Consider the following 21,824-nt stretch of genomic DNA (forward strand, 5'->3'; position numbering starts at 1 on the left):
TTGGGGGGCACACCGGCCAGAGCCATGGACCACCGGTTGGCGACTGCTGATCTATACGGTATACAAATTGTAATTCAGAACCGCTTTACTCCAGAACTGTGCACCCTGACTTTTTTTACATGGCTGTCAACTCAGGAATGGAGGAAGAAAAAGACAAGAGAAATCTAGATGGGACACAAACATTGCAACGGATATAATGAACACAACTGATTGACGTTTAACTAAACCAAAGGGTTGTGTAAAACCAAGATCCCTGACTTTTGTTATGCAACAAAATGAAAATGTATTATACCATGGAAGTAAACAAGTCACATAAACAGGATACATTGGTATTTACCATGCCTGGATTGATAAAATCTCTCTTCTCAGTAGTCCCAGTTTATATCCTTCATTTCATCTTTTGCACCAGACTGTTCCCATGGTTAATAACTATGACATATATTAGTTGGTTTATTTTCTGAATTGACTGAAGTGTTCCATCACAGTTTCAAAACACTTTTGAGTGTAATTTTTCGGAGAAACACTCTAATATTCTTGCAGAATCTGGATTTAGTGAAAGATATGAATAAATAAATAAATAAAGATAAAAATAAACTTAGTAGAAGAATTACAAATGTTTGAGAGTGATAAGTACAGAAGGCTTAGAGTTATACAGGTTAGAGCAAGGGTGGGCAAATTTTGGTTTGGGCCACAATGGAGCGCCGAGACGGGTGTCACTGAATGTGACGTCATGATGACATAACCCCGCCCACTCCCCCATTGCCGATCTGAGCGGGTTTTTCCGCCCACTTCCCTGATCCTGGGATTTGTACAAGGAACATGGTCCACAGCTCTGGCTGATCCTTCTCCTGACCGCACTCGGGGAGGTCACCGCCCAGAGCCGCAGACCGCAGATCTACTTTAGCGGAGCCGCTGAAGTAGAGATAGAGTTCAACAGGCCAGATAAAAAGCCTAACGGGCAGTAGTTTGCCCATGCGTGGGTTAGAGTATTAGGGTTATTTTTAGGTAAAGTAACAGGTTTAGTGTAAGTTTCAGGTTAAGGGTTCATTTTAAAGTTGACTCTTCAGTCTGATACTGGTACTAATACTGCTTACTGCTGCCCCTATTTATTCCCTATAAAGGCTGCCAAAAGGGAAACACTACCAAGAGGCAGCAGTTCCTAACGTGAGTGGTAAAAGCACCACAACCTTACCATAGTTGCTAACCTAACCTAAAGGCTATAGGAGCATATCTTTGTTGATATCTGGGCATATCATATGTTGGGTTGGCTGACATATTAGTTTACTAACCCCCCCAAACAAGCAAATATTTTCTTGAATAAGAACGAGTACGATCTACCATATGTTTTTCTCAGATTTAATATATGTTACAGAACTGATTGCTGCTTACGCTTTCATGAGCTACTCCCGACCAACAAGAGAGCAGAACATAGACAATTTAATCAGCATTTGTTTCACACCTTACCAGATGCTGGAATTCTATTACTTCTGCGTACCATTTCTCATGTACAGTGTTTTTTGATCTCCCCCTTTTCCCAACAAAAAAAGATTTAATATTTCCGTAATTTTTCCTGACATGTTTTTCAATCCAACACCTTATTCTCATTTAATGTGTATAATTGAAACAGCATTTCCTATGCATTTATTTGGATTGCAGTCTGGTCGTAATTTTTACCGTATAATAGGATATAGCATTTGATATAATTATATTACCTCCGTTAAATAAATTCAGATTTCATTTATGCCGTAAATATTTAATACGTTTCATTTTGGTATGATTAGTTCAGTCTGTGAATCTGGTTTTGCTTAATTAATGGGTGTCAGGAGGATGGAGATATATTGCAAATTACAAAATACAATTATTTATGAAATGTTTCTTAGTTTGGAAACACATTTACATAGTTCATATTTGTGCTCTTTTTAGTGGTTTGTGCCTCTCCTAATACCAGAATAGTAGTGTTTTCCTTTAAATTGACGTCGCTTCCTAATTTTTTTGCAAAAATGTTACATATAAATTTTTATAATTTTTTTTTTTAAAGCACGTGTTAAAAGTGCTTTTCATGCACATGACACATACCAACTACCATCTTTCCCTGTTAGCAGATGGCTCAACACACAAACTTTTTGCCAAGCAATCTCCCTGCTTTGTTATTTATTTTTGGATTTCAAGGGCCAATGACCTCTAATATTATATAATTTTCAGTTCATTTTTTAGTTGTTGACAATTCATGCTAATTAGTGTTAGAAGTCTCATGTTTGTTGGGGACTTCTACGTCGCAACAGTGCTTGTTGAGTTTTTTAGATACCAGCATGAACTTAACCTCAAAGTAAATATAACACTATTTTAAAGAAAGTGGAAAAAATAAAACTTTCCATACCTGCCCGTTGTACCACTGACCTTTGCTGAAGAGCAAAGCTTGCTGAAGCATCCAGGAATTTTGGATGCCTGGTCATTCTCTGCACCCGTGATTTCTTCCACCAGCTTCTATGTTGCTACAGGAATTAGCAGATGTAGAGGCAGCCATATACAAGTGAACGTCTACATGCATTTTGGAAAACTCAAAAATCAATTAAATGTTTTTTTTTGTTAGCAGAGTCTTTCCTATAGATAAGCACCTGTACATCACTACATACTAAAGCCCAATGTTGTACTTGAAATGTCAGTGTCTTTTTTTGTTTGCCGCCCTCCTTTTAATTGACCCATACCTAAAGTACATACAGTCTGCTTCCTTGTTATCCACAACTAAGTATTTTTCTACATGCAACCAAAGGCATCATGGTGCCCTAACCCACAACTGGAACAATGTCACCCAGTATATGACCTGTTATGTTAATAGAAGGTCATATTCATGTATGAGATTAGTATGTCCGAATATGTAAAAAGTTTAAAAAATGAAGGAAGAAGAACATCATAACTCACAGCATAATTATTAGATACCTTATAAACAAGAGGTTAATTGTCAAAGATCATCACCTGCCAGCTACAAACGTATAATAATTTCTTCTCAATAAATGTTTCCTGAACCCATTTAGAGTATTAGGTACAGGGATATTTTTTATGAAATCATGTAAACTTTTATTAAGTCCTCTGGTATCATACCACAACCAAGTGGCATAAAATGTATCCATTTTAGTTCCATGTAGAGATGCAACATAATTTGCAATCCAAGGAAGGATGGTTATTTGCCAAACATGTTTTTCTGAAGAGGAAGGTGTTGTACTTATCCTGTTATGCCCACGTTATTTGTACCTTTTATCAATACCTATATGAATACGGGTGATTGGAATTATCAATAATACGTTTTGGTGAATTAGTTACCGATTCCTTATTGGAAATTTGACATTTATAAAATTGGATTGTTTTGATGTCAAAGCTGAAGTCCATCCTTTACTTTAGTCTTACACAATTGTGCAGGCCCCTCTCCCATACTGAAAATGCTTCTCACAATGTGCATTAAAAGCTTCCGCGTGTCATAAAGAGCCCAACATATTTCCTGGCATATTCAGTATCCTCTAACCCCCCCAAAGGTAGAAGATATACACCTCTAAAGCAATCACATATACCATAAATAAGTGTATACTAATTTCAAGATTGTAGGTGGTACCATTTTGCTATTTCATGTATGCCTTTTGCTTACCTGTCTGTATGTTCAGAACAGCTGGGGTATTGCACAACTGAAGCCTTATTTTATGTACTTTTCAAATTGCATATAGCTTGCAACAGTATACAACATTGATTTCTATAGAGAATGTCAATGTAATTTTAGTTATTTGTTTATTTTGGGAGGAGAAGGATTCGACTTGTAAAATATGCTAGGGTCAGTTACAGTGATTTACCCTTATTCTGACCTTATTTTCTGACCTGTTGATAATGGTTTTACCATACAGGTGAGGGAGATTCTATCCTTCCTCTATTCTACTAAGGATTTTTGCTTCTGTCTGTGTTGGTGTTGGGGAATTGCCTCCTCTTCCTCTCACATAAAGCATAGGACAGTATGTATAGGTAAAACTCCTTAACAGACCTTTATCATAAACAATTGAATAATAAACTGAGTAGCTTTGTAGTAGTTCATTGACTGATTTCACTTGTTGCCTAAAGTACTTTCCATAGAATGAATATGCAGTTCAAGTGTTTAGCTTATTGCAGCACAAATTGTTTCAGATTTGTGTCTGAAACTGCAAAACCTAAAAGATTGGCCTTACAGATGAATAACATTCCTAAGAATTATTTCTTCAATGATAGCTGTTATAATATAATTATATAGGAAGAGGGGTTTAGGTTTGTGATTCAATACAATGATTTGAACAGCATTTTCCCATAATATATCCCAAATTACATTTATAAGGTATCCCTAGGAGTACATTTTTGTAAATGTCCAGCCAAGTTTGCTGTAGCATTAGGCAATTATCAGGGTGTTACATATGGTGATAAACCCATTTGTATATCAAAAAGAACAGTTCAGCGAGGACACCCTCCCTCCCAGACAGGGAACCATCTCCTGGCATCTAATTTGTGAGCAATAAACAGGGTTAATTGAAGGAAGGTCAGTGTTGTCTGTGGAAATTCAAATGAGATTCCATACCGAGTAATCAAGTAAAGTATTACGGTAATAAGTTATTTAAAAATAAACCAAAATGAATTAGACATCTCAAGGAGTTGCTAGGAGAACGGAAGAATAAGACACAAACAACAATCCTGTCTCCCGTCTGCCCTCAAGACAGACTCTGAATCAGTAAACCCGAATGTCTTCCGTATGACATGGTGTGACTAATTAGTCTGCCATTTAAATCATGACGACAGTTTTACTGTAGCCTACAGCAAATAACCTATCCTGTGATATAAAACGGAATCCTTTTCCATCCCTTGTAAGATGTATGGATTAATTCGCAATGTGAAAGTTTTAAGTACTGTATTAACCACCATTTACATGAGAGATTCATCACCAAAGGTAAACTGTGAAGCGGAAATTAGGTATTTGGCTAGTTTCCTAGCTGACTTTAAAATTAAAATAGAGAAATGATTAGGATTGTAACAGTGAACTCCAAGCAGATGTAAAAGACACAATTTAACACAGGTCTGTGTTTATTACTACATCATTATAATAGACAAGGCCACCACACTTTGCCCACTTAGGGCAAAGTGACTGTTTATTTGTAAAGACTTTCCTGCCCACACCGCTAATACAACCCATGCCAGGGTTTCCTTACAGCTCCTCCTGATATTACAGGCTCTAAAATCCCTAATATCCACTAGTATCTGACACTATGGTGTTATGAAGCCACGCCCCTTGGTCATGTGACAGTACTTGGCCCAAACAGTTGGCTGCACAGGGAGGAAGTCACATGCTCCCCCATGCGCAGACCGCCCGTGTTTTTTCGCCAGCAAAGGCAGGAATGGTAAGGATATGCTGGCAAGGTTAGTATGTAGAATGAGGGCTCTAACAAGAATAATATACTTTGCCTTAAATCAGAAAACTTACAGCGCCTTTTGAAATATTTTCTTCAATAGCATGCAGTGTAAGTACCTAAATTTGATTTAGTATAAGGCTCTTTCAATTTTCTTTACAGTAGAGTTTAGATCGGGGAACAAAAAACAAAGTAATTCTTGACAGACAAGGCTATGCTGTAAGGTAGGTTGCTTAACTCTCAGAATATGATTGCATTGGCAGGTAAGACCGCTGTAATTTTTGTATTTCATCTGTGTATGTAACTGTTTGCCTGGAGTTCAGCTTTAGGATCTATTTTAAAGGGTTTTTATAACATTAAATAGTAGTTCCAGCCTGTAAGCTGCCAGAAAACAGTGTAACATATCTAAAGGTTAGTGAGTCAATTCAATTTAATAGGATGTGAATTAAATAAAAGCCATTTTGGCCAAATATTAGGAAGACGCACCTTGTGCTTCTCTAGGGGTCCAAAGCCTTCTCTCATGTGAAGTTGTACATTGTTACTACTTTAAGCCTAACTCTGGCCAATTCCTTTAGATTGGTGAGTGATTAGAGTGTGGAGAATAAAACAACTTGTGCCAGGTTTCTATTTATTAAGGTTTGCAGAAAAAGAGAGTGCTAGGCTGGCAAAACAGATTAGATTTATTTGTCTGTAATTGTGGAAAAACTGACTAAGTATTTTTCCCCCAACCTATCCCCCGTGTAAGGGCTTAATGGTGCTAGACTAGAAAGGAAGGCCTTGACAAATTTTGTTTTAAATTATGTTGTTTGCGGGGAGTGATCCACATGCTAAGTAGGAGCTTGATGTGGCCAGGACTTTTTTAGGAATTGGTTGGGGGGGATATAGTCATTTTACAGAAGGAGGAAGCATAAACCTCAGCATTGTCCTTTAAAAGCCTAATGATGCAGCACATGGCACATATGCATTAGGACAGCGGTCACCAACCTTTCGGCCCTCATGGACCACTAAATAAAAAATTTTAAATTCTGCAGACCATTATTATGATTTAAATAAAAGATATACATTTGTACATTTGTATATACATTTGTAAAATAATGGTCTTCCTAATGGTGCTGACGAGGACTGTGGAGGCTCTGATATATTGATCAGCTCACGGTTAAGTGAAGTATTACTATTGTTACTATTATCATTAGTTGTATTATCTTTGGTATTACTAAGGAAATGCAAAATATGTGTTTGCTTTTTTCTCACTCATTATTGTTTTTTTTGTTGATTCCAATCTAAGACCAAAACAAGAAATGATAGTTATCAAAGTCAAACTATTTGATGCCATTAAATATAACAGGTAAAGAAAATACACAGGTAAGGTCATACTTACCTAAAAGAGCATCTGAGAAATAAACAAATAAAATAAAACAATCGGATGAGAGTTGGTATTGGCGGGGTGACTTGTAATGGTGGCAACAATACTAAAGTGTACGGCTCAACAATGGTCGCCTCATACAACTTAACACTACACTGACGTCACGCTGCGCCTCCCTTGTTTTTCCGTCTCTGGTACAGTTTGTGAATTTAGTGCAATATAAAGGTGAAAATTGTAACTCAGATTTTAGGAATTTATAAGAATATTATTTTTGTTTTACTATCAATAAAACATAAAAAATTGCAAATAATGTCCAAAGTTTTCTGTTGACCACCAAAATTTTTTTGCGGACCACTAGTTGGCCACCGCTGCATTAGGATACAGAGGTGTTATGCTGTACTATAATGTAAATCACAAGATTGGTTGATTAGAATACAGAACTCTTAGAAGGTAGTACAGCTTTTGTATATTAATTTCAACTTTGCATTTAACTTTGGCTGGCTTGGCCGAACATGCTCTGAGATATAAATGTGATTCCTACATTATTTCAGCCTGCTCTGTAATAGAGTAATCTTGCTTCACTTGCAGTATTTGTGCTTTAAGATATATGCTGCGTATGTCCTTTATTTTATTCACATTGTAATGACATCCGACACAATGTCCAATTCTGCCCCATAACACTATGTTTAAATAGAACAAGATGTCGGCCAGTCTGGAGATGTGATAAAGACTGCTTGACAGCAAATTTAGCTGGATAACATACAGAAAAGGGTTTATTCCTTATTACTAATGGATGATGAAACCTACTCTTTGAGGAACGCGACAGCCAGAGAAGTGGAAATAAAAGATTTAGATTTATCAGAGGGCCATTATTTCCAGCACTTCCGTTTACATGAACAGAAGATAAGTGCTAGGCCTTTGCACCTTTGATAAATCAAGGCCTGCAAAGAGATGTCTTGCGGTCAGAAATCTCTGGTAAATGATAACGGCAGCAAATCATCTTTTGTTTTAGTGTTCAGAGTTAAAGACAAGAAACATACTTTGCTTTGTTTCCCACCAGGATTTCATGTTACACTAGTAGTTCGGAAAAGTGCTGCGTGACCATCATTGAAAAGAAAAGAATTAAATGAAAGTGAGAGGGCCCACAAAATGTCAGTTCTAGCTGTCACATGAAGAGATGTACATAGGTCAGCATCTGTAATCAAGTCGTGTAACATATTAGCTGCGTATTTCTGCCACTTTTCCATACGTGTTTGTCCTCATGGACCAGCTTTCGCTATGCTTCATTTAAGACATTTTTATACCCCCCAAATCTGTTATCTGGCCGATTTTGCTGCAGTGTATCTGGAGGCTATACTGTACGGCTAATGAATCCATTTTCCACATATGCACAACACTCCTTGCCCCCAAATGTTCTTTCTATTCCACTATATTATTTTACAAATTGTGTTTGATATATTTTAAATATTTTCTTTGATGTTTTATATTTTTCCTTTTGATTCTGCCATAAACAGCAGCATTTCAATGTCACTACTTTTTTCATGTACTGTTAAGGTTTGTGTTTTGCACAATCTGGTTAACAGCTGTAGAGACATTAGCAAAGAAGCTGGAAAGATTGGCTTTCGGTGCAAAGATGTAAATGGAAAAAAAAATAATAAGTTCCATTCCTCTTTTGCAGAAAGGGCAAGACAATGCAATGGCTGTAATTGTAAATCCGTGTAGGACACATGTTGTTTCCCTTAATGTGCATTGTAAGAAGTGGTGTCATTGAGGATATAGATGTTTAAGTGTATACTGTTACAAATAGGTTGATTTATTTTGGCTGTATTTTGGTTCATATTGCCCCAGCATTTTATAATGCTCATAAATTTAAGCATTTCAAGTCAAATTTTTGAACTCAATAGATTTATCTCTTACTATATTTCAAATCTGGGAAGTTTTAAACTCAACATATGAAGATACCATGCATTTGATTTGTTGTAAAAAGCACATGTCTAAACAATCAGTAGATCTGTAGATATAAGTATACGCAAAACTATGAGATTTTGAGTTAGGTAGGCATGGTCTAATTTTTCCTCTTCTTGAGGCTACTTATTGGTCCTTAAAGTTACTGTATTGGTTACTAAAGTTACATTGAAGAAACTTTAGTTCATCATTTTGGCGATTAGGCAGGTTCTTGTTGCAGAATAGGACAGTCTCATCTGCAGTCATTGTTCACTTACCTGCCTTATCGCCATCCACCTGTCAAATATCGCTGAGCTGCGCCTGCATGGGAGATACGTCATCCTGGTCTGGCCAATCAAGATTGCTGAAAATCTTTTCAGGAAGAGAAGAAAGACAAAGATGGCTGTGTCTTGCGAGAGAATGGGGATAGGTAAGCATTGTGGGTTATTTCCACTTTAAAGAAAATATTTTTGCTTAGTAGCTCTCTAACTCATTCCACTGCTATTTTTTTTTTTTTGCTTACATAAACACAGTGGGCCTGATTTATTAAAGCTCTCCAAGGCTGGAGAGGAAACACTTTCATCAGTGAAGCTGGGTGATCCAGCAAACCTGCAATAGATTTGGTTCAGGATTCAAAACATTTGCTTGCAAATAGCAAATGACTTTGAAGAAATCCAATCCAGGTTTGCTGGATCATCCAGCTTCACTCATGAAGGTGTATTCTCTTCAGCCTTGGAAAACTTTAATAAATCAGGCCCAGTGTTGGATGTTGACAGAGCTTACATAGCTTTATGGCATCTTCTTCCTGGGCATTGTTCAGACCTGGAAGCGCCAGGTATTTGCACAGCTCCGACAGAGCCACAGAGCAGCAGGGGAGTAAAATAAAGTAAGAATAAGGGAGCAGGACATGGGTTTTGTCTTGCATGGATGTCTCTTTAAGGCTACTTATCAATGGAATGATAAAATTTCAACTAGATCAGATATGACCAGAAAAATTAGCTTTCAAGGTGAAAATTAGCTAGTCAACTGGCATTGTAACATTTTTTCTTGTCTTTTCTTTTTTTTTTTTTGTCTATGGCTGCCCACTTTTTGAGATGATAGTTAAGCCTGTGAACATGTTATTGTCATTGAAATTGCTGGGAAGAGAAACCTTTGGGAACATCCCCCTCCCCCCAAAAAACATGTCGTTTGTATTTTAATCATAGGCGGAAAAGTGCATTTAAAAGCTGCTAGGGGATTTAATTAGCATTGGAATTTATAAAATTTACAAAGAGCTGACAGAGGAATCTGTCATTGTTGTGACGGTCGTCAGCAATTTAGGATTAGCAGTCAGCACTCATTGTGATTAACATATAGGTATATAAGTGGACAAGGTGATTGATAATGGACTTGTGCAGCCACAAAAAGGAGTAGTAATTATTTGCAAGTTTTTTTGGGAATGGTAAGGGGTGCTTTTTACCCCAGTACACAATCCTTAGGGTGAGGAATTCTCCTATTAAAGTGTGCTTCCAGATTCCAAATAAGCCCCCCCCCCGCACCCACTGAGGGAAGAAGTGTACTTACTCACTAACATGTAAACTTTAAAAGGGTTCCACTCTTAGTGTGGGTTTGCTTCTTCTGCAACTCAATCCTCCTACCTATTAGCAAGTCCCTAAAGGTTGTACAGTTAGTAATTGTGGCAACAATGAAGCCTGCACACCTTACATCACTGGAGCAGAGGTAAGTATCATAGTGTTTAGTTCCACTTTAAAGTGAAATGCCAGCAAAACTTTTTCTTTCTAGTCTTTGGTTGAGCATGGAAGGTTTAGACCATCAAACAGGTTTTTATTGCCTCCCATGTTTGATCTATTCTCTCTTGTTGCCCCTCATAAAAATAAAGATTGCCTGGTCTAATATTCCCAACTAGTCAAGTAGTTGGGATTTGTCTTGCAAGCTGTATTAGCTACAGATGCATCAATGCATCAGTCAGTGCTTGAGCCCTGCCACTAAGAACCAACATTGTAAGAAATTCTAAAAATAATGAGAACATAAAGGTATCAACCCTAGTGAAGACACCTGGACTGTACATACTAAGGTAGGGATCAAAAGGAACCTGAAAGCATAGCAAGATGTTCCAAAATAGAGCAATAAATTGGAAAAAAAGGACCTTTCAGGCATACGGACCTCATGAAATCTTAAACAGAATTCTATAAAATCACCCTCAATTAAAACATCCTCTCCTTTGCAACGCTGCACATAAATTTTGTAGCAGTCAGGGATTTATACACAGCTGCTTTTCTCTTTTAATCATATTTCACCTAGTGAAATGGCCACAGAATCCCAGTTGCTGTCATAAAACTCTAGTGTTCCCCTGAAACATGCTGTACGCTCAAGCAGATGGAATTGCTAGGTAAAGTGGTGCAAGTAAAAATGGGAATTATATGACTTGTGCCATACAGGAGGAAAAAAACATACAGGAGTTACATATATATTTATAATAAAGGACATTACCTATTCCTCCAGGGCTATGGTATTTTAAAAATTCCCTAGCTAATCATCACCAACTAGGAGAGCCTATTATGTGAATTCACCAAATTAAAGTAGTTTAGAGGGAGTGGTAAGGGGGGGTAGGACTTATTCTCTTTATTTGTCCAAGTGACCTCCACAATTAGTTGAGAAGACCAGCAATATAGAGAACAGTCTCAAGTTGCAAAACCAGCATAATGTAAAGGGGATGGGGACAGCAAAAATCATTTTAGGATGGTGGGTTCTGGACTGAAATTAGCTTCTGTCTTTTTTTGTTAGCTCGTGGTAACCTGTTCCTGTTCCCTCGCAGGGCACTACCAACTTCTTCTTTTTTACTTTCTCTTTGTGATCTTCGATCCTGCTTATTGGCTGGGTCATGACGTGAAAGAACTAATTAATTCCGTCACGTGCAGAGGAAACCAGGAATACCAGGTTATCTAGCAACCAAAGCTAAACCTGCACATGCCACATTGACGTCTTCTTCCCTGCTGCTCTTTCCAGGTCCCACAATGCTCCTTATTGGCCACTCCAACCACTAATAATCTAACTCCTACACAAGTGTCACAAGTATTGCATCACTCCTACCTCTGTTATTAGCATACCAAGAGTTACTCAAGAGTTGCATGTCTCTTTTACCAATAACATTTCTCATTTAAAACAGACCGTCTAAAAAATAATATAAAGCATTGTTTTTTATTGTATTTATTGAATTGTATTTATCTGGTTGCTAAAACATTTTTTCATTTTTTTAATTTACTCTTTCACTTTACCCATCAAACAAAAATAAAATGACTACTGGAGACTATTTACTAGTCTGGGGTAGTGGGGTACCAGGGTTTGTGCACAGTTCTCAATTGACTGCACATTCAGCCGTGTGTTGGCATGTATAATGCATATCAGTCAGTTGCCCGAGGATGACTAATTGCAATGATAATAATGAAAGTGCTAGAAATAGCAAAGCAATCAAACTAAAAGGAAGCTGCATATGATGAGAATCTTTTATAACATTCTAATTAATAGGCAGATAAACTTTTTTTTGTGGCTCATCCATATCAATAGGAAATGTTCTGTCTGTACTGTTCTGGTAATACTTTTCCTGTAAAGACAAACTATTTTCACTGCAAGTCTCTGGGGCCACATAGATGTCCTTCTTGTAGGAGAATGCTAATCACACGCTAATTACTAACAGATAATCCATTGGCAATGACAGCTCAAAAAGCATTACTAGGTTGCCTTACGCTAATGGCCGGTAATGGGTTAATTGCTGGCAACATTATGTTCCAACCTTTCTATCATCTGACAGAATATTGCTGAATGGAGGCAATGCAGCCTTTAAATATGGGCAATAATTATTCATCGTATTCACGTGAGGAGGGGGAGGGGGTATAAGATTTCTTTGATTGAGGTCAAGTTCACCTATGATGATCACATGAGGTCTGGAAAAAGAATTTGCTATTCTCCATGTAATGGCTGATTTCAGGGTAAACTTTAATGGCTTGGGTTCAATTTGGTTTCAAGGCCCCCTGATACTATGCAATGCTTTAACATACCTGCGTTAATATAATGCATCAGTGTGTGCTGCGTTAAAGAAGCCCATTTATCTTAAATAGACTGGCAGCACACCTTAACGCAAGTTGCACATATATATTCTCTATAAAGTACAAACTGGAAGCACAGAAAGTACAATGTGGAAGTCTTGTGGGTTTGGCCTCTCCAAAAGAACGCTAACACACATAATCTGTATCTGATGGACACAGAGGTGATTAAATACCTCTGATGTCTTCTTAAAGTGGAATTTCCACTAGCAGTATATGTAAGCCACCATTGCTGAACTCAATCATCACTGATTGCAATTTGCCTGGAAGTAAAGGTGATGTTTTGGTTTTAGAATTTTATTCACACAACTGAAGCAAGCATGCAGATAACTGTGGCAAGTTCTATGGCAGCAAGGTGAACACCTGAGCTGAATGCTCATTCTGGTTCAGCGTTTCAAAAGGTATTAAAGGTAAAAGATCAGAACCCAAGAACCAGGTCCGAAATGGGGAAATAGTTACCACAGTAAAAAAAAAAAAAACTCTGGAGGCTGGAGAGGATACACTTTTATCAGTGAACCTGGGTAATCCTGCAAACCTGGATTTCTTAAAGTAATTTGCGATATGTTAGCAAATGTTTTCAATACTGGACCAGATCCATTCAGGTTTTTTTTGGATCACCCAGGTTTTTTATTGAAAGTGTATCCTCTCTAGTCACGGAGGGCTATAATAAATCAACCCTATTATGTCCACTTTAATATTCAACACACTGCTTACCAGCACTTACTACCTGCCATGATCCTCCCCTGCATTTTCTGACAACTATCACTTCTAAACTCCTCTCCTGCACACATGGCCTGCCATCTTTATCTCCTTGCTCCCCCTTGCACATATGCTCTCATATCCTCTGAACTCCTGCCCACCATCCAATCCTCCATACTAGTTTTCTGCATTTATATGAGGCCCACCATTATACCCTCTGCACTCCTCTCCTGCCACATGCATGTTCTTGTCATGCCTTTTGCACACCTCTCTGCACACACAAATCACCAAAATACTTCCTCTTCATTGTTTGTAATATCCCCAACTTTGCCCAAGACTGGCAAATAAGTTATTTTATGCTTACGGAAGACTGACATGTGCCCCCTTACTTTGTAATATACAATCTCTAGTCCTAACTGCTCTCTATATAGGGTATATTATGTTTCCTCATATAGTATTACTACAGAGATATGGCTATTGCATATATGTGTATTTAATTTTTTAGCAACTAATTTGCTTTAAAAAATAATTAATTGTAAAGAATTTTTACCCAGAACATACACTTTGAGTGATATCATTGCAGTCTTCAGTCAGATAAAAGGCAACATAAAATACCAGTTTATCAGTCTTGCATGTCCCCTATAATCCCTTTCAAAATGAATGTTTATATTTTCAATGTTTACGTCCACCTAAGTGTAAATGAGCTGCAAGAAATATGTTCTGCAGAATGTTAAAGACGGGTTACCAAAGAGACATCAAATGAATGTGAAAAAGAGTTGTCTTTAATGACCTATGTTCAGTATGAATGCATATGTACCGTTCTATGAGTCAAGATACGATGTGCCAATTGTGCAAAGTCTGTAGGACATCTCAGCCCTTATTACAGCGAAAATCGATAATGCTTTCTGTAAATTGCTCCTCCCAAAGGAGCTGAACAAATGCCGAGGAGAAAGATGACTGGCCATGAAAAATATGGACCACTGCAATTAGGAGATGGCCTGAATTTAGCGCTACACCGGCAACATAAATACCACGTTGCTATCTCCTTTTTTATACTCCTAAATGAACTCAAGACTCAGAATAAACTTTTCACCCTCCTAACTATGGCTGACTGAAAAAATGTTCCTAAGGTTTTTGAAAATAGTTGAAAAGTGAAGATGATTGCTAAATGAAAGAAGTGATTTCTGTGTAATTGTTTATGACAACTGTCAGCTTCATCCCTTAATACAGCATTAAGGCAACGTGTGCCAGGCATCAAAAGATAAAATTGCAGTTATCTCAAAAAAAAAAAAATAAAGGTTTAATTAACTGGAGGAATTCTGATTAAAAGAAAAAGAACAATTTGTCAGAGCCACTAATCGCTTTTCTTATTTTGGCTAAAAATATATTTTAATTGCACCTGAAAATCCATGCAGGCAATTCCCCAACCTTGATTTAAAAACTAATTGATATGAAATGTAAGGACTGGATTATTTAGGTAATTAAAAGTATGAAGTGTAAAAAAAATTAAATGGGTGGGGGATTGTGAAAAAAAGAAGAAAAAAGGTTTATTAGAAGAAGGGCTAAGTATGCAGAGTGTAACAGGTCACTATTGTGTCGACGGGAAGTGACTGTCCACCAGGCACCCGCCTCTGGCTCCGTGGGGAACATGTGCTGATTCCAAGCACTACTTACTCTTCAACCACAAGAAAGCCCTCTGAAAAGGGCTGTGTGAATTGGTTTTCATGCTTGCATTGACAGACTGGGAAAGCAGTTTGTTCTACCAAATTTAACAATGATATATCATTATCACAACTTTAGGGGGATCTATAAAATCAATAAGTTTTGCAGGCTGAATAGGATTTGTATGGCTAGCTTGCCGAGCTGGTGTCAAATCTTAAGCATATGGATTGAGTCACTGCTTTGAGATCAATGGAATTTGTGGACAGTGAGCTCAATAACAAACCTCTTTAAAAAGAAATAGATGTAAAAAGCAAATTTACTAGAGGATAAAAAGCTCCACTTTTTTTTTTCCGACAAGACTGTAAAGTGCTACTTGGCTGCCGTTGACTGCCTCCAGTGAAAGCAATGCAGTCTATGTGCTTGAAATGCAGAGTGCCACGATCTGGACTGCCGGGTAAGACTATGAATGTGGAAGTTGGGCACTTCAATTTGTGACGCTTGTACTAGGAAACTAGCCAAGATGGGAATGGGTGGAGGGGGGGGGGAGACCCTTTATATAGTAAATTGAATAAAGAATAAAACCAGTCAATGTGTCTGCTGGGGAAAGACCACGGTGGCTTTATTTACTTTGTGCTGGCAGGACTTGCTAATGGAGAAAAATAAAGAGGCATAATTAAATAGTTTGATGAATTTGCAGGCCCTTTGTTTGAGTTGAGCAGGGAATGCATGTTCCATGGGGCCTCACAAAAAGCCTGGCTGGTAGTGAGTTAAATCTAGGAAATCAGTTCTTTGAAGGCATTTTTATACTTCATTATCCCAGCATGTAAAATGACTTGTACAAAATGACTGAGGATTTTTTTTTCCCCTGCACCCCCCTTCTTTTCTTTTCCGTTTCCTAAACAAAGAAGCGCATCAGGCGGCAGCTAGCTTTCTTTCTGGTATCCTGGAGCCCGGTCTATTAGTATGTCAGCCAGGTGGCCAGTAAGCGCATGCACTCACCCATCCAATGGCAAGAAAGGTTTCTTTTTAAAATAGGCTGTTTTTTGCAGACACAGAGAGTTATTCTTTTCTTTAATCTGCTGATTCATACACTTATATGTCGACCAGTTTGGATAATGAGAAACAGTAAAAGAAGTTAATAAAACCATATGCAAGATAAAACTCGCCGGCTTCTTTGTTTTGCATGAAGATGTATCATTTTTGTAAACACTCCCCTATAAAAATGGGTAAAAATACAGAAATATGCTTAAAATATTTGAAATAAGTAAGGTACTTAGTAGTGGGAGGATTGGGGATGAGTGAAGTGATTTGGTGAAAATGATTTAGCCTTAAAACTAGAAATCACTCTGCTAGCAAAATATTGCTAAAGTAAAAACTCTTGATTTCACTCATTGATCTTCTTAATATATGCTATTTCCCTTTATTTGGAGAATGTGGCTGTATTTAGGTTAGTAAATGTATTTCATTTGGAACTGTTCAATCCTCATCATTATCATTCTGGTTTGATCGGGTGAAAATCATTCTGAATGACACCACAATTCACATTCTTTAGCACACAGTGCTGAGCCACAGGACAATGCATAAAACTTTGTTGTGGTATATTGCTTAAAAAAGAGCAGATATTTGTTTTTTACCACTGTGGTGCATTGGGTAGGACTTTCAAAGATCATTGATTTTGGCTAATTTGTGGTGAAATTAAAACTCCTAATTTATCAATTGGGATGATGCACAAGGGCCCATTAACCGGGTGTGTGGCCTTAACTCAAGCACATAGAATTTATGTTATTGTTCGGTTTATACACTGAGGGAGGGAGTCCCAGTCTAAAATCTCCATCAGTGTCCTTTAACCATTAGTAACCCTATTGGTTAACCTGTAAAAGGGTAGGTTCACAATACAGAGCATAAGTCAGTGTATATGTTTTGGCATTCACTGGCATGCGTTGGTAATGTGTACAGTCTTCAGTTTTTGTGTGCACTTTTTTTTCCTGTGCATTTGCAACAAGGAATACCTTTTTAAGGTTACCATGTGTTACAAAAAATTGCTTTCTACCTAATTGTTATCGGCATTCTCCAACAGTGCATTTCTGTGAACAATGCAGAACAAGGTTTTTTGCCCTGTCTGTATTGGGACTTCATTACCAATGAATGTAGTGTGAACAAGCCCAAAATCCTGTTAACCCTTCCTGTGTGTAACATGCTGGGACTGGCAGTTCCTCAAATGGAAAGTGTTCTTTATCCCACTGAGAACATAACTGTTAGAGTTAAGCTACAGACCTCTAAACACTTCAGAATGCTGGTGTTCTAAGAACACACAGGCGTCTGGACTGGATAATTAAATACTGCACATTCTTGTCTATCCAATTTACAGATGTATCAGACCTGGCGGCACCATCTGCTACAACAAAATACTGGATAACAATATCATGTTAAATCATTTTAAGGTGCTTTTTTCTCTCTGAATCTAGAATAAAATAAAAATTGTTGAGGACACAATTTTTCCCCTTTATTTGTGGTGTAATTGCCAAGGTACACTGCACCAGATGGGGCACCGAGGTCTGCAGCATCTGTACACAAAATAAAATAAATTCAGGAAATGAAAGGCCGACATTGAACAAAGATTCGTAGCTAACCATCTGCAGGGCTGCTTAAGTTATGCATCCCTGGAAGAGGTCCCAGGTGGAGGGGCAATTATACCATGCATTAAGAATAACTAATCTGCCTTCTCTACATGGAAGGAGTTGATCAGAGTCTACCCTCCAGGGAATGATCTCTTCACTCTATCTCTATCTCATTGCAGAACAATTGAGAAGTACAAGTGACTGCCCTTATTGATCAACCTGACTGCCGAGAGTTACATACTCACCTTTGCCATTTAAAGTGGGCAGGACTGTTAGGATGACCGCTAATAGTCTGGCTAAGGTTACATAGAGGTATTCCATAATAAACTTCTTGTTAAATCTGATGCAGGGGGACATTCTTTGTCTCACAATTCATTTAAAGCATTTGGAACAACCTGGATGAAAGAATTATGTTAATGCTGCACTCCAGGCAAATATGTCACAAATTATTGCAGAGCTCTATTTAATTAAACACCCCTAAATTAAATGTGTTTAAGTGACTGAATTTGACTTGGCATCAGACTTTTGCAATCACAATGTACAGCAGAAGTGAGAAATGAGAAGCAGCACAAGAAGCTAATCAGTTGTGCCGCAGACAGGGAAGGTTCCTGAGAGCAGAGTGGAATATATATACTGTATATATATAGACACAGGTAGTCCCCAGGTTACATACGAGATAGGGACTGTAGGTTTGTTCTTAAATTGAATTGGTATGTAAGTCGGAACAGGCACATTATTTTAATACAGTAGCTTCTCGATTATGCAGCTCGCAACTATCTGGACTCTGTACTATCCGGCCTAGTTGAAAAAAAAGTGCCTGCTTATTACTTCTCCAGCTCCACTTCTTCTGTGTTGGATGTCCGTGGGTGCGGCGTGTAGAGCGCTTGCCTGTGTGTTGAGGTGGGTGTTGTACTGTATTATTAGAACTCCGGACTATCCGGCCTGCCCTTCAGCCACAGTAGGCCGGACAGTCCAGAGTCTACTGAATATTCAATGAGGACAGATGTTTGTCTCAATATATTATGAGGCAGTGAGGTGTCAGTTACTGTAAAAAATCCTCACTGTAACACACTCACAAACAAAGCAAAAAAAAAAAATAAAAGAAAAGCTTTATGGAGCCTGGACATTAATTCGTTTTTGTGCAAGCTGTGCTTTGATATACAAAAAAAAAAAAAAAATGGTGCAGAATTTGTCATGGTCATTAAAGAGTTACAAGATGTTACAGATCAGCTTAGCTGTTAAGATCACCCATAACCTCAGCTGTGTTTAGCAAAAGATTTCTACTGCATGTCATGCAAACCGCCCCTCCCCCTATCCAGCCTCCGTCCTGCACACAAGCAAGCAGGGAATCCCCCGTTCTTATCTAGGAGGCATCTGTATGTCGGATGTCCTTAACTTGGGGACTACCTTTCTATATGAATATATATATTTCTTACTGTTTAATCCAGGGATCGTCAAACTCTGGCCTTTAGGCCAAATACGGCCTAGCCGGTACTTCGTTCCGGCCTAACGCTCCCTATCTGATCTGGCCTAATCTGGATCATAATCCGGATCTGCCAGGGGGCCTTAGGAACTACCGGAGCCGTGTCCTTGCTGTTGCTCCCCTATTTACCTCGGCTGGTGTTGATACTTCCGCGAGTGCGGTACATAGGGAAAGCTCCCTGAAGGGAAATCCCTCTCCTCCACAATGCAAACGGAGGAGAGGGATTTTACTTCGGGGGGGCGTACCCTGGTGGTGGGCAGAGCCATCGGGGCGGGACTCAGAGTACCCTACAAGAAATAAATACCAGGAAAATTGCAGTATCTTCTCATCTTTAATAATGAACTTCTTTTTCCTAATAATGCAAATGCTGTACTGTCCTTGTTATCATGTATTCACCTGGTTTTGCATGCTAGTGCTGCCAGTCTTGTAAAACCTCTTTGCAGCTACTTCCTATCTATACGCATTTACATTTCTCAGGACGGACTTTCCGAGCAAAGAGCATTGGTGCGGCGGCTTCTTGTAGGTCTTTGCTGGAAGCTCCTCTGACAGGTTGACAACATAGAAAATCAATTGGAAAGCAGGCAGAGGATTATATTACTATAGGATTATTAACAGGAAGTACCTGAACATGGAAATTTATTTTAGAATTACTAAAAAATTAAAGAAAACCTCAAATTTAAATATATATTGAAAATTACTTTTGGAATAATTTTAACATATTAAAGATTATATGGGATATATGTAATTGGGTTTTTAGATTTCATATCTTTGATCCTTTTTGTTATATATATTTTATTTGAATTGTTCTTTATATTGTGTTGCTGTAGCCATTATTGAATGTTCCCGGTGAAAACATCTAAGATACCCCAGAGAATCTGTTTGACATTTGGAGGGAATCCCTTTTCTTTTTCTGCTTTAGGTAAGGATAAGACCCATTAACCAAACATCACAGATCTTTAACTGGGATCAATTACTCAGGATTAATTACCGCAGTTAGCTGCAATTTCAATGAAATTAACGAGCCCTAAATTGATTTTAGCAGACATTTCACTTTGTCACAACAAAGAACACATCAGCTGTCTATTTAACCTGAACGCGTGCCAATATGCATGAATGGAATCCATGGCAGGAGATGCTGGGTGGTTTACTAACAGCGTGAGAAAGCACAGTAACCCAACACAGCCAACTGCTAATAAAGCTTACCCAGTCCAAGACGAGTTTTATAAAGGCAAATGATGGATTCACCTAAAACACCTTGTGCCCCAAAAAAAAGCAAAGCAAGGGGAAATAACTAGTCACCAATATTTTCTGATTGTTTTCCCATGCAGCTGGTGGTTATCAATGTCAGTGTTTCTCAACCAGGTTTCTTCCAGGGGTTGCTAGGGGTTTCTTGAGTAATTAGCAATTTTGACTCTCAGGTCAGTTTAACTGATTGTAATGATCTTTTTGGGTATCTGTAAGGGTGACATTCTTCCCACTGGAGTCATTCTTCCTACCGACACACTGTACTTTGAGCTGTGGATATATTAAAGGTAGAAGGAGTTCGCTGAGTCCTGAAAAATATTTAAAAGGGTTCCCCCATGTTAAAAAGGTTTAGAAACACTTCTTTAGATAGATGCACAGGGTTTTGCTTCCTTGTGTCAAAGCTGCACCTTGATAATTGTTGATGCCTCTAGGAAAATATTTAAAAACCAACATAAAAGGTGGAAAAGTTTAGCAGGAAGATCCTTACCGTGCAAGTGTATAGTCAACACATTTTCTGGGGTAAGACAAAACCCCTTTTTCGGGGCTTTAGATTGATTGAGTACGGTCTAACATTTTTGCTGCAATGTGGGTAATGTTACTAGTATTTGATTATGTTATGGTTCTTACAAGGTTTGTAAGGAAGGACATCAATCTACTCTATCTTATATATTTATTTATGGTAAATGTATAATATATAAATGGGTTTCTCTCCTTCCCAACAAACCCCATAAGAATCATAATACAAACATTGACAGCTGGGAATAACAGTGTAAACAGCACTAAGTCTAAAGCCCTGGAGGAGGGGGTTGTCTAGGCACCAAAATCTGTTGGTTGTTTGTTTTAAATAAAAAAAAAAATTAACCACAGCTGATCATACCACCATATCATTCTTTTGATGCTCCATTAGCTTGGAAACTTGCATGCAAATGGTAAATGGTGATTCATTTAGCAAAGAGAGTTAAAGTTACATTTGATATTGAATTAATAAATACAGAGCTTCTTTCATTTTTGTGTTTTATATCTGCCTGTTACTTAGCTTTTGAAGGTATGATTTATACAAACCTGTTTTCATGTGACTTTCTTAGAATTGTTTGATACACAGTTCTACATAGAAATTTTTCTCAAATTGTAAACAGTAAACTCACTACTTTTATTATTCTTCTATATCCATCTGTGTCTTAAAGCACTCCTGTGGTCACTTTACAGCAGACTGTTTAAATGATTTCAATTAATTATGTGTTGCATTAGGACACTTTCAGTCCAGACATAAAATAACATTGTTTTTGTTGGTTACACCACTTTTGT

The sequence above is a fragment of the Pyxicephalus adspersus genome, chromosome 9 (genome assembly GCF_032062135.1).
Source record: "Pyxicephalus adspersus chromosome 9, UCB_Pads_2.0, whole genome shotgun sequence".
NCBI lineage: Eukaryota > Metazoa > Chordata > Amphibia > Anura > Pyxicephalidae > Pyxicephalus > Pyxicephalus adspersus.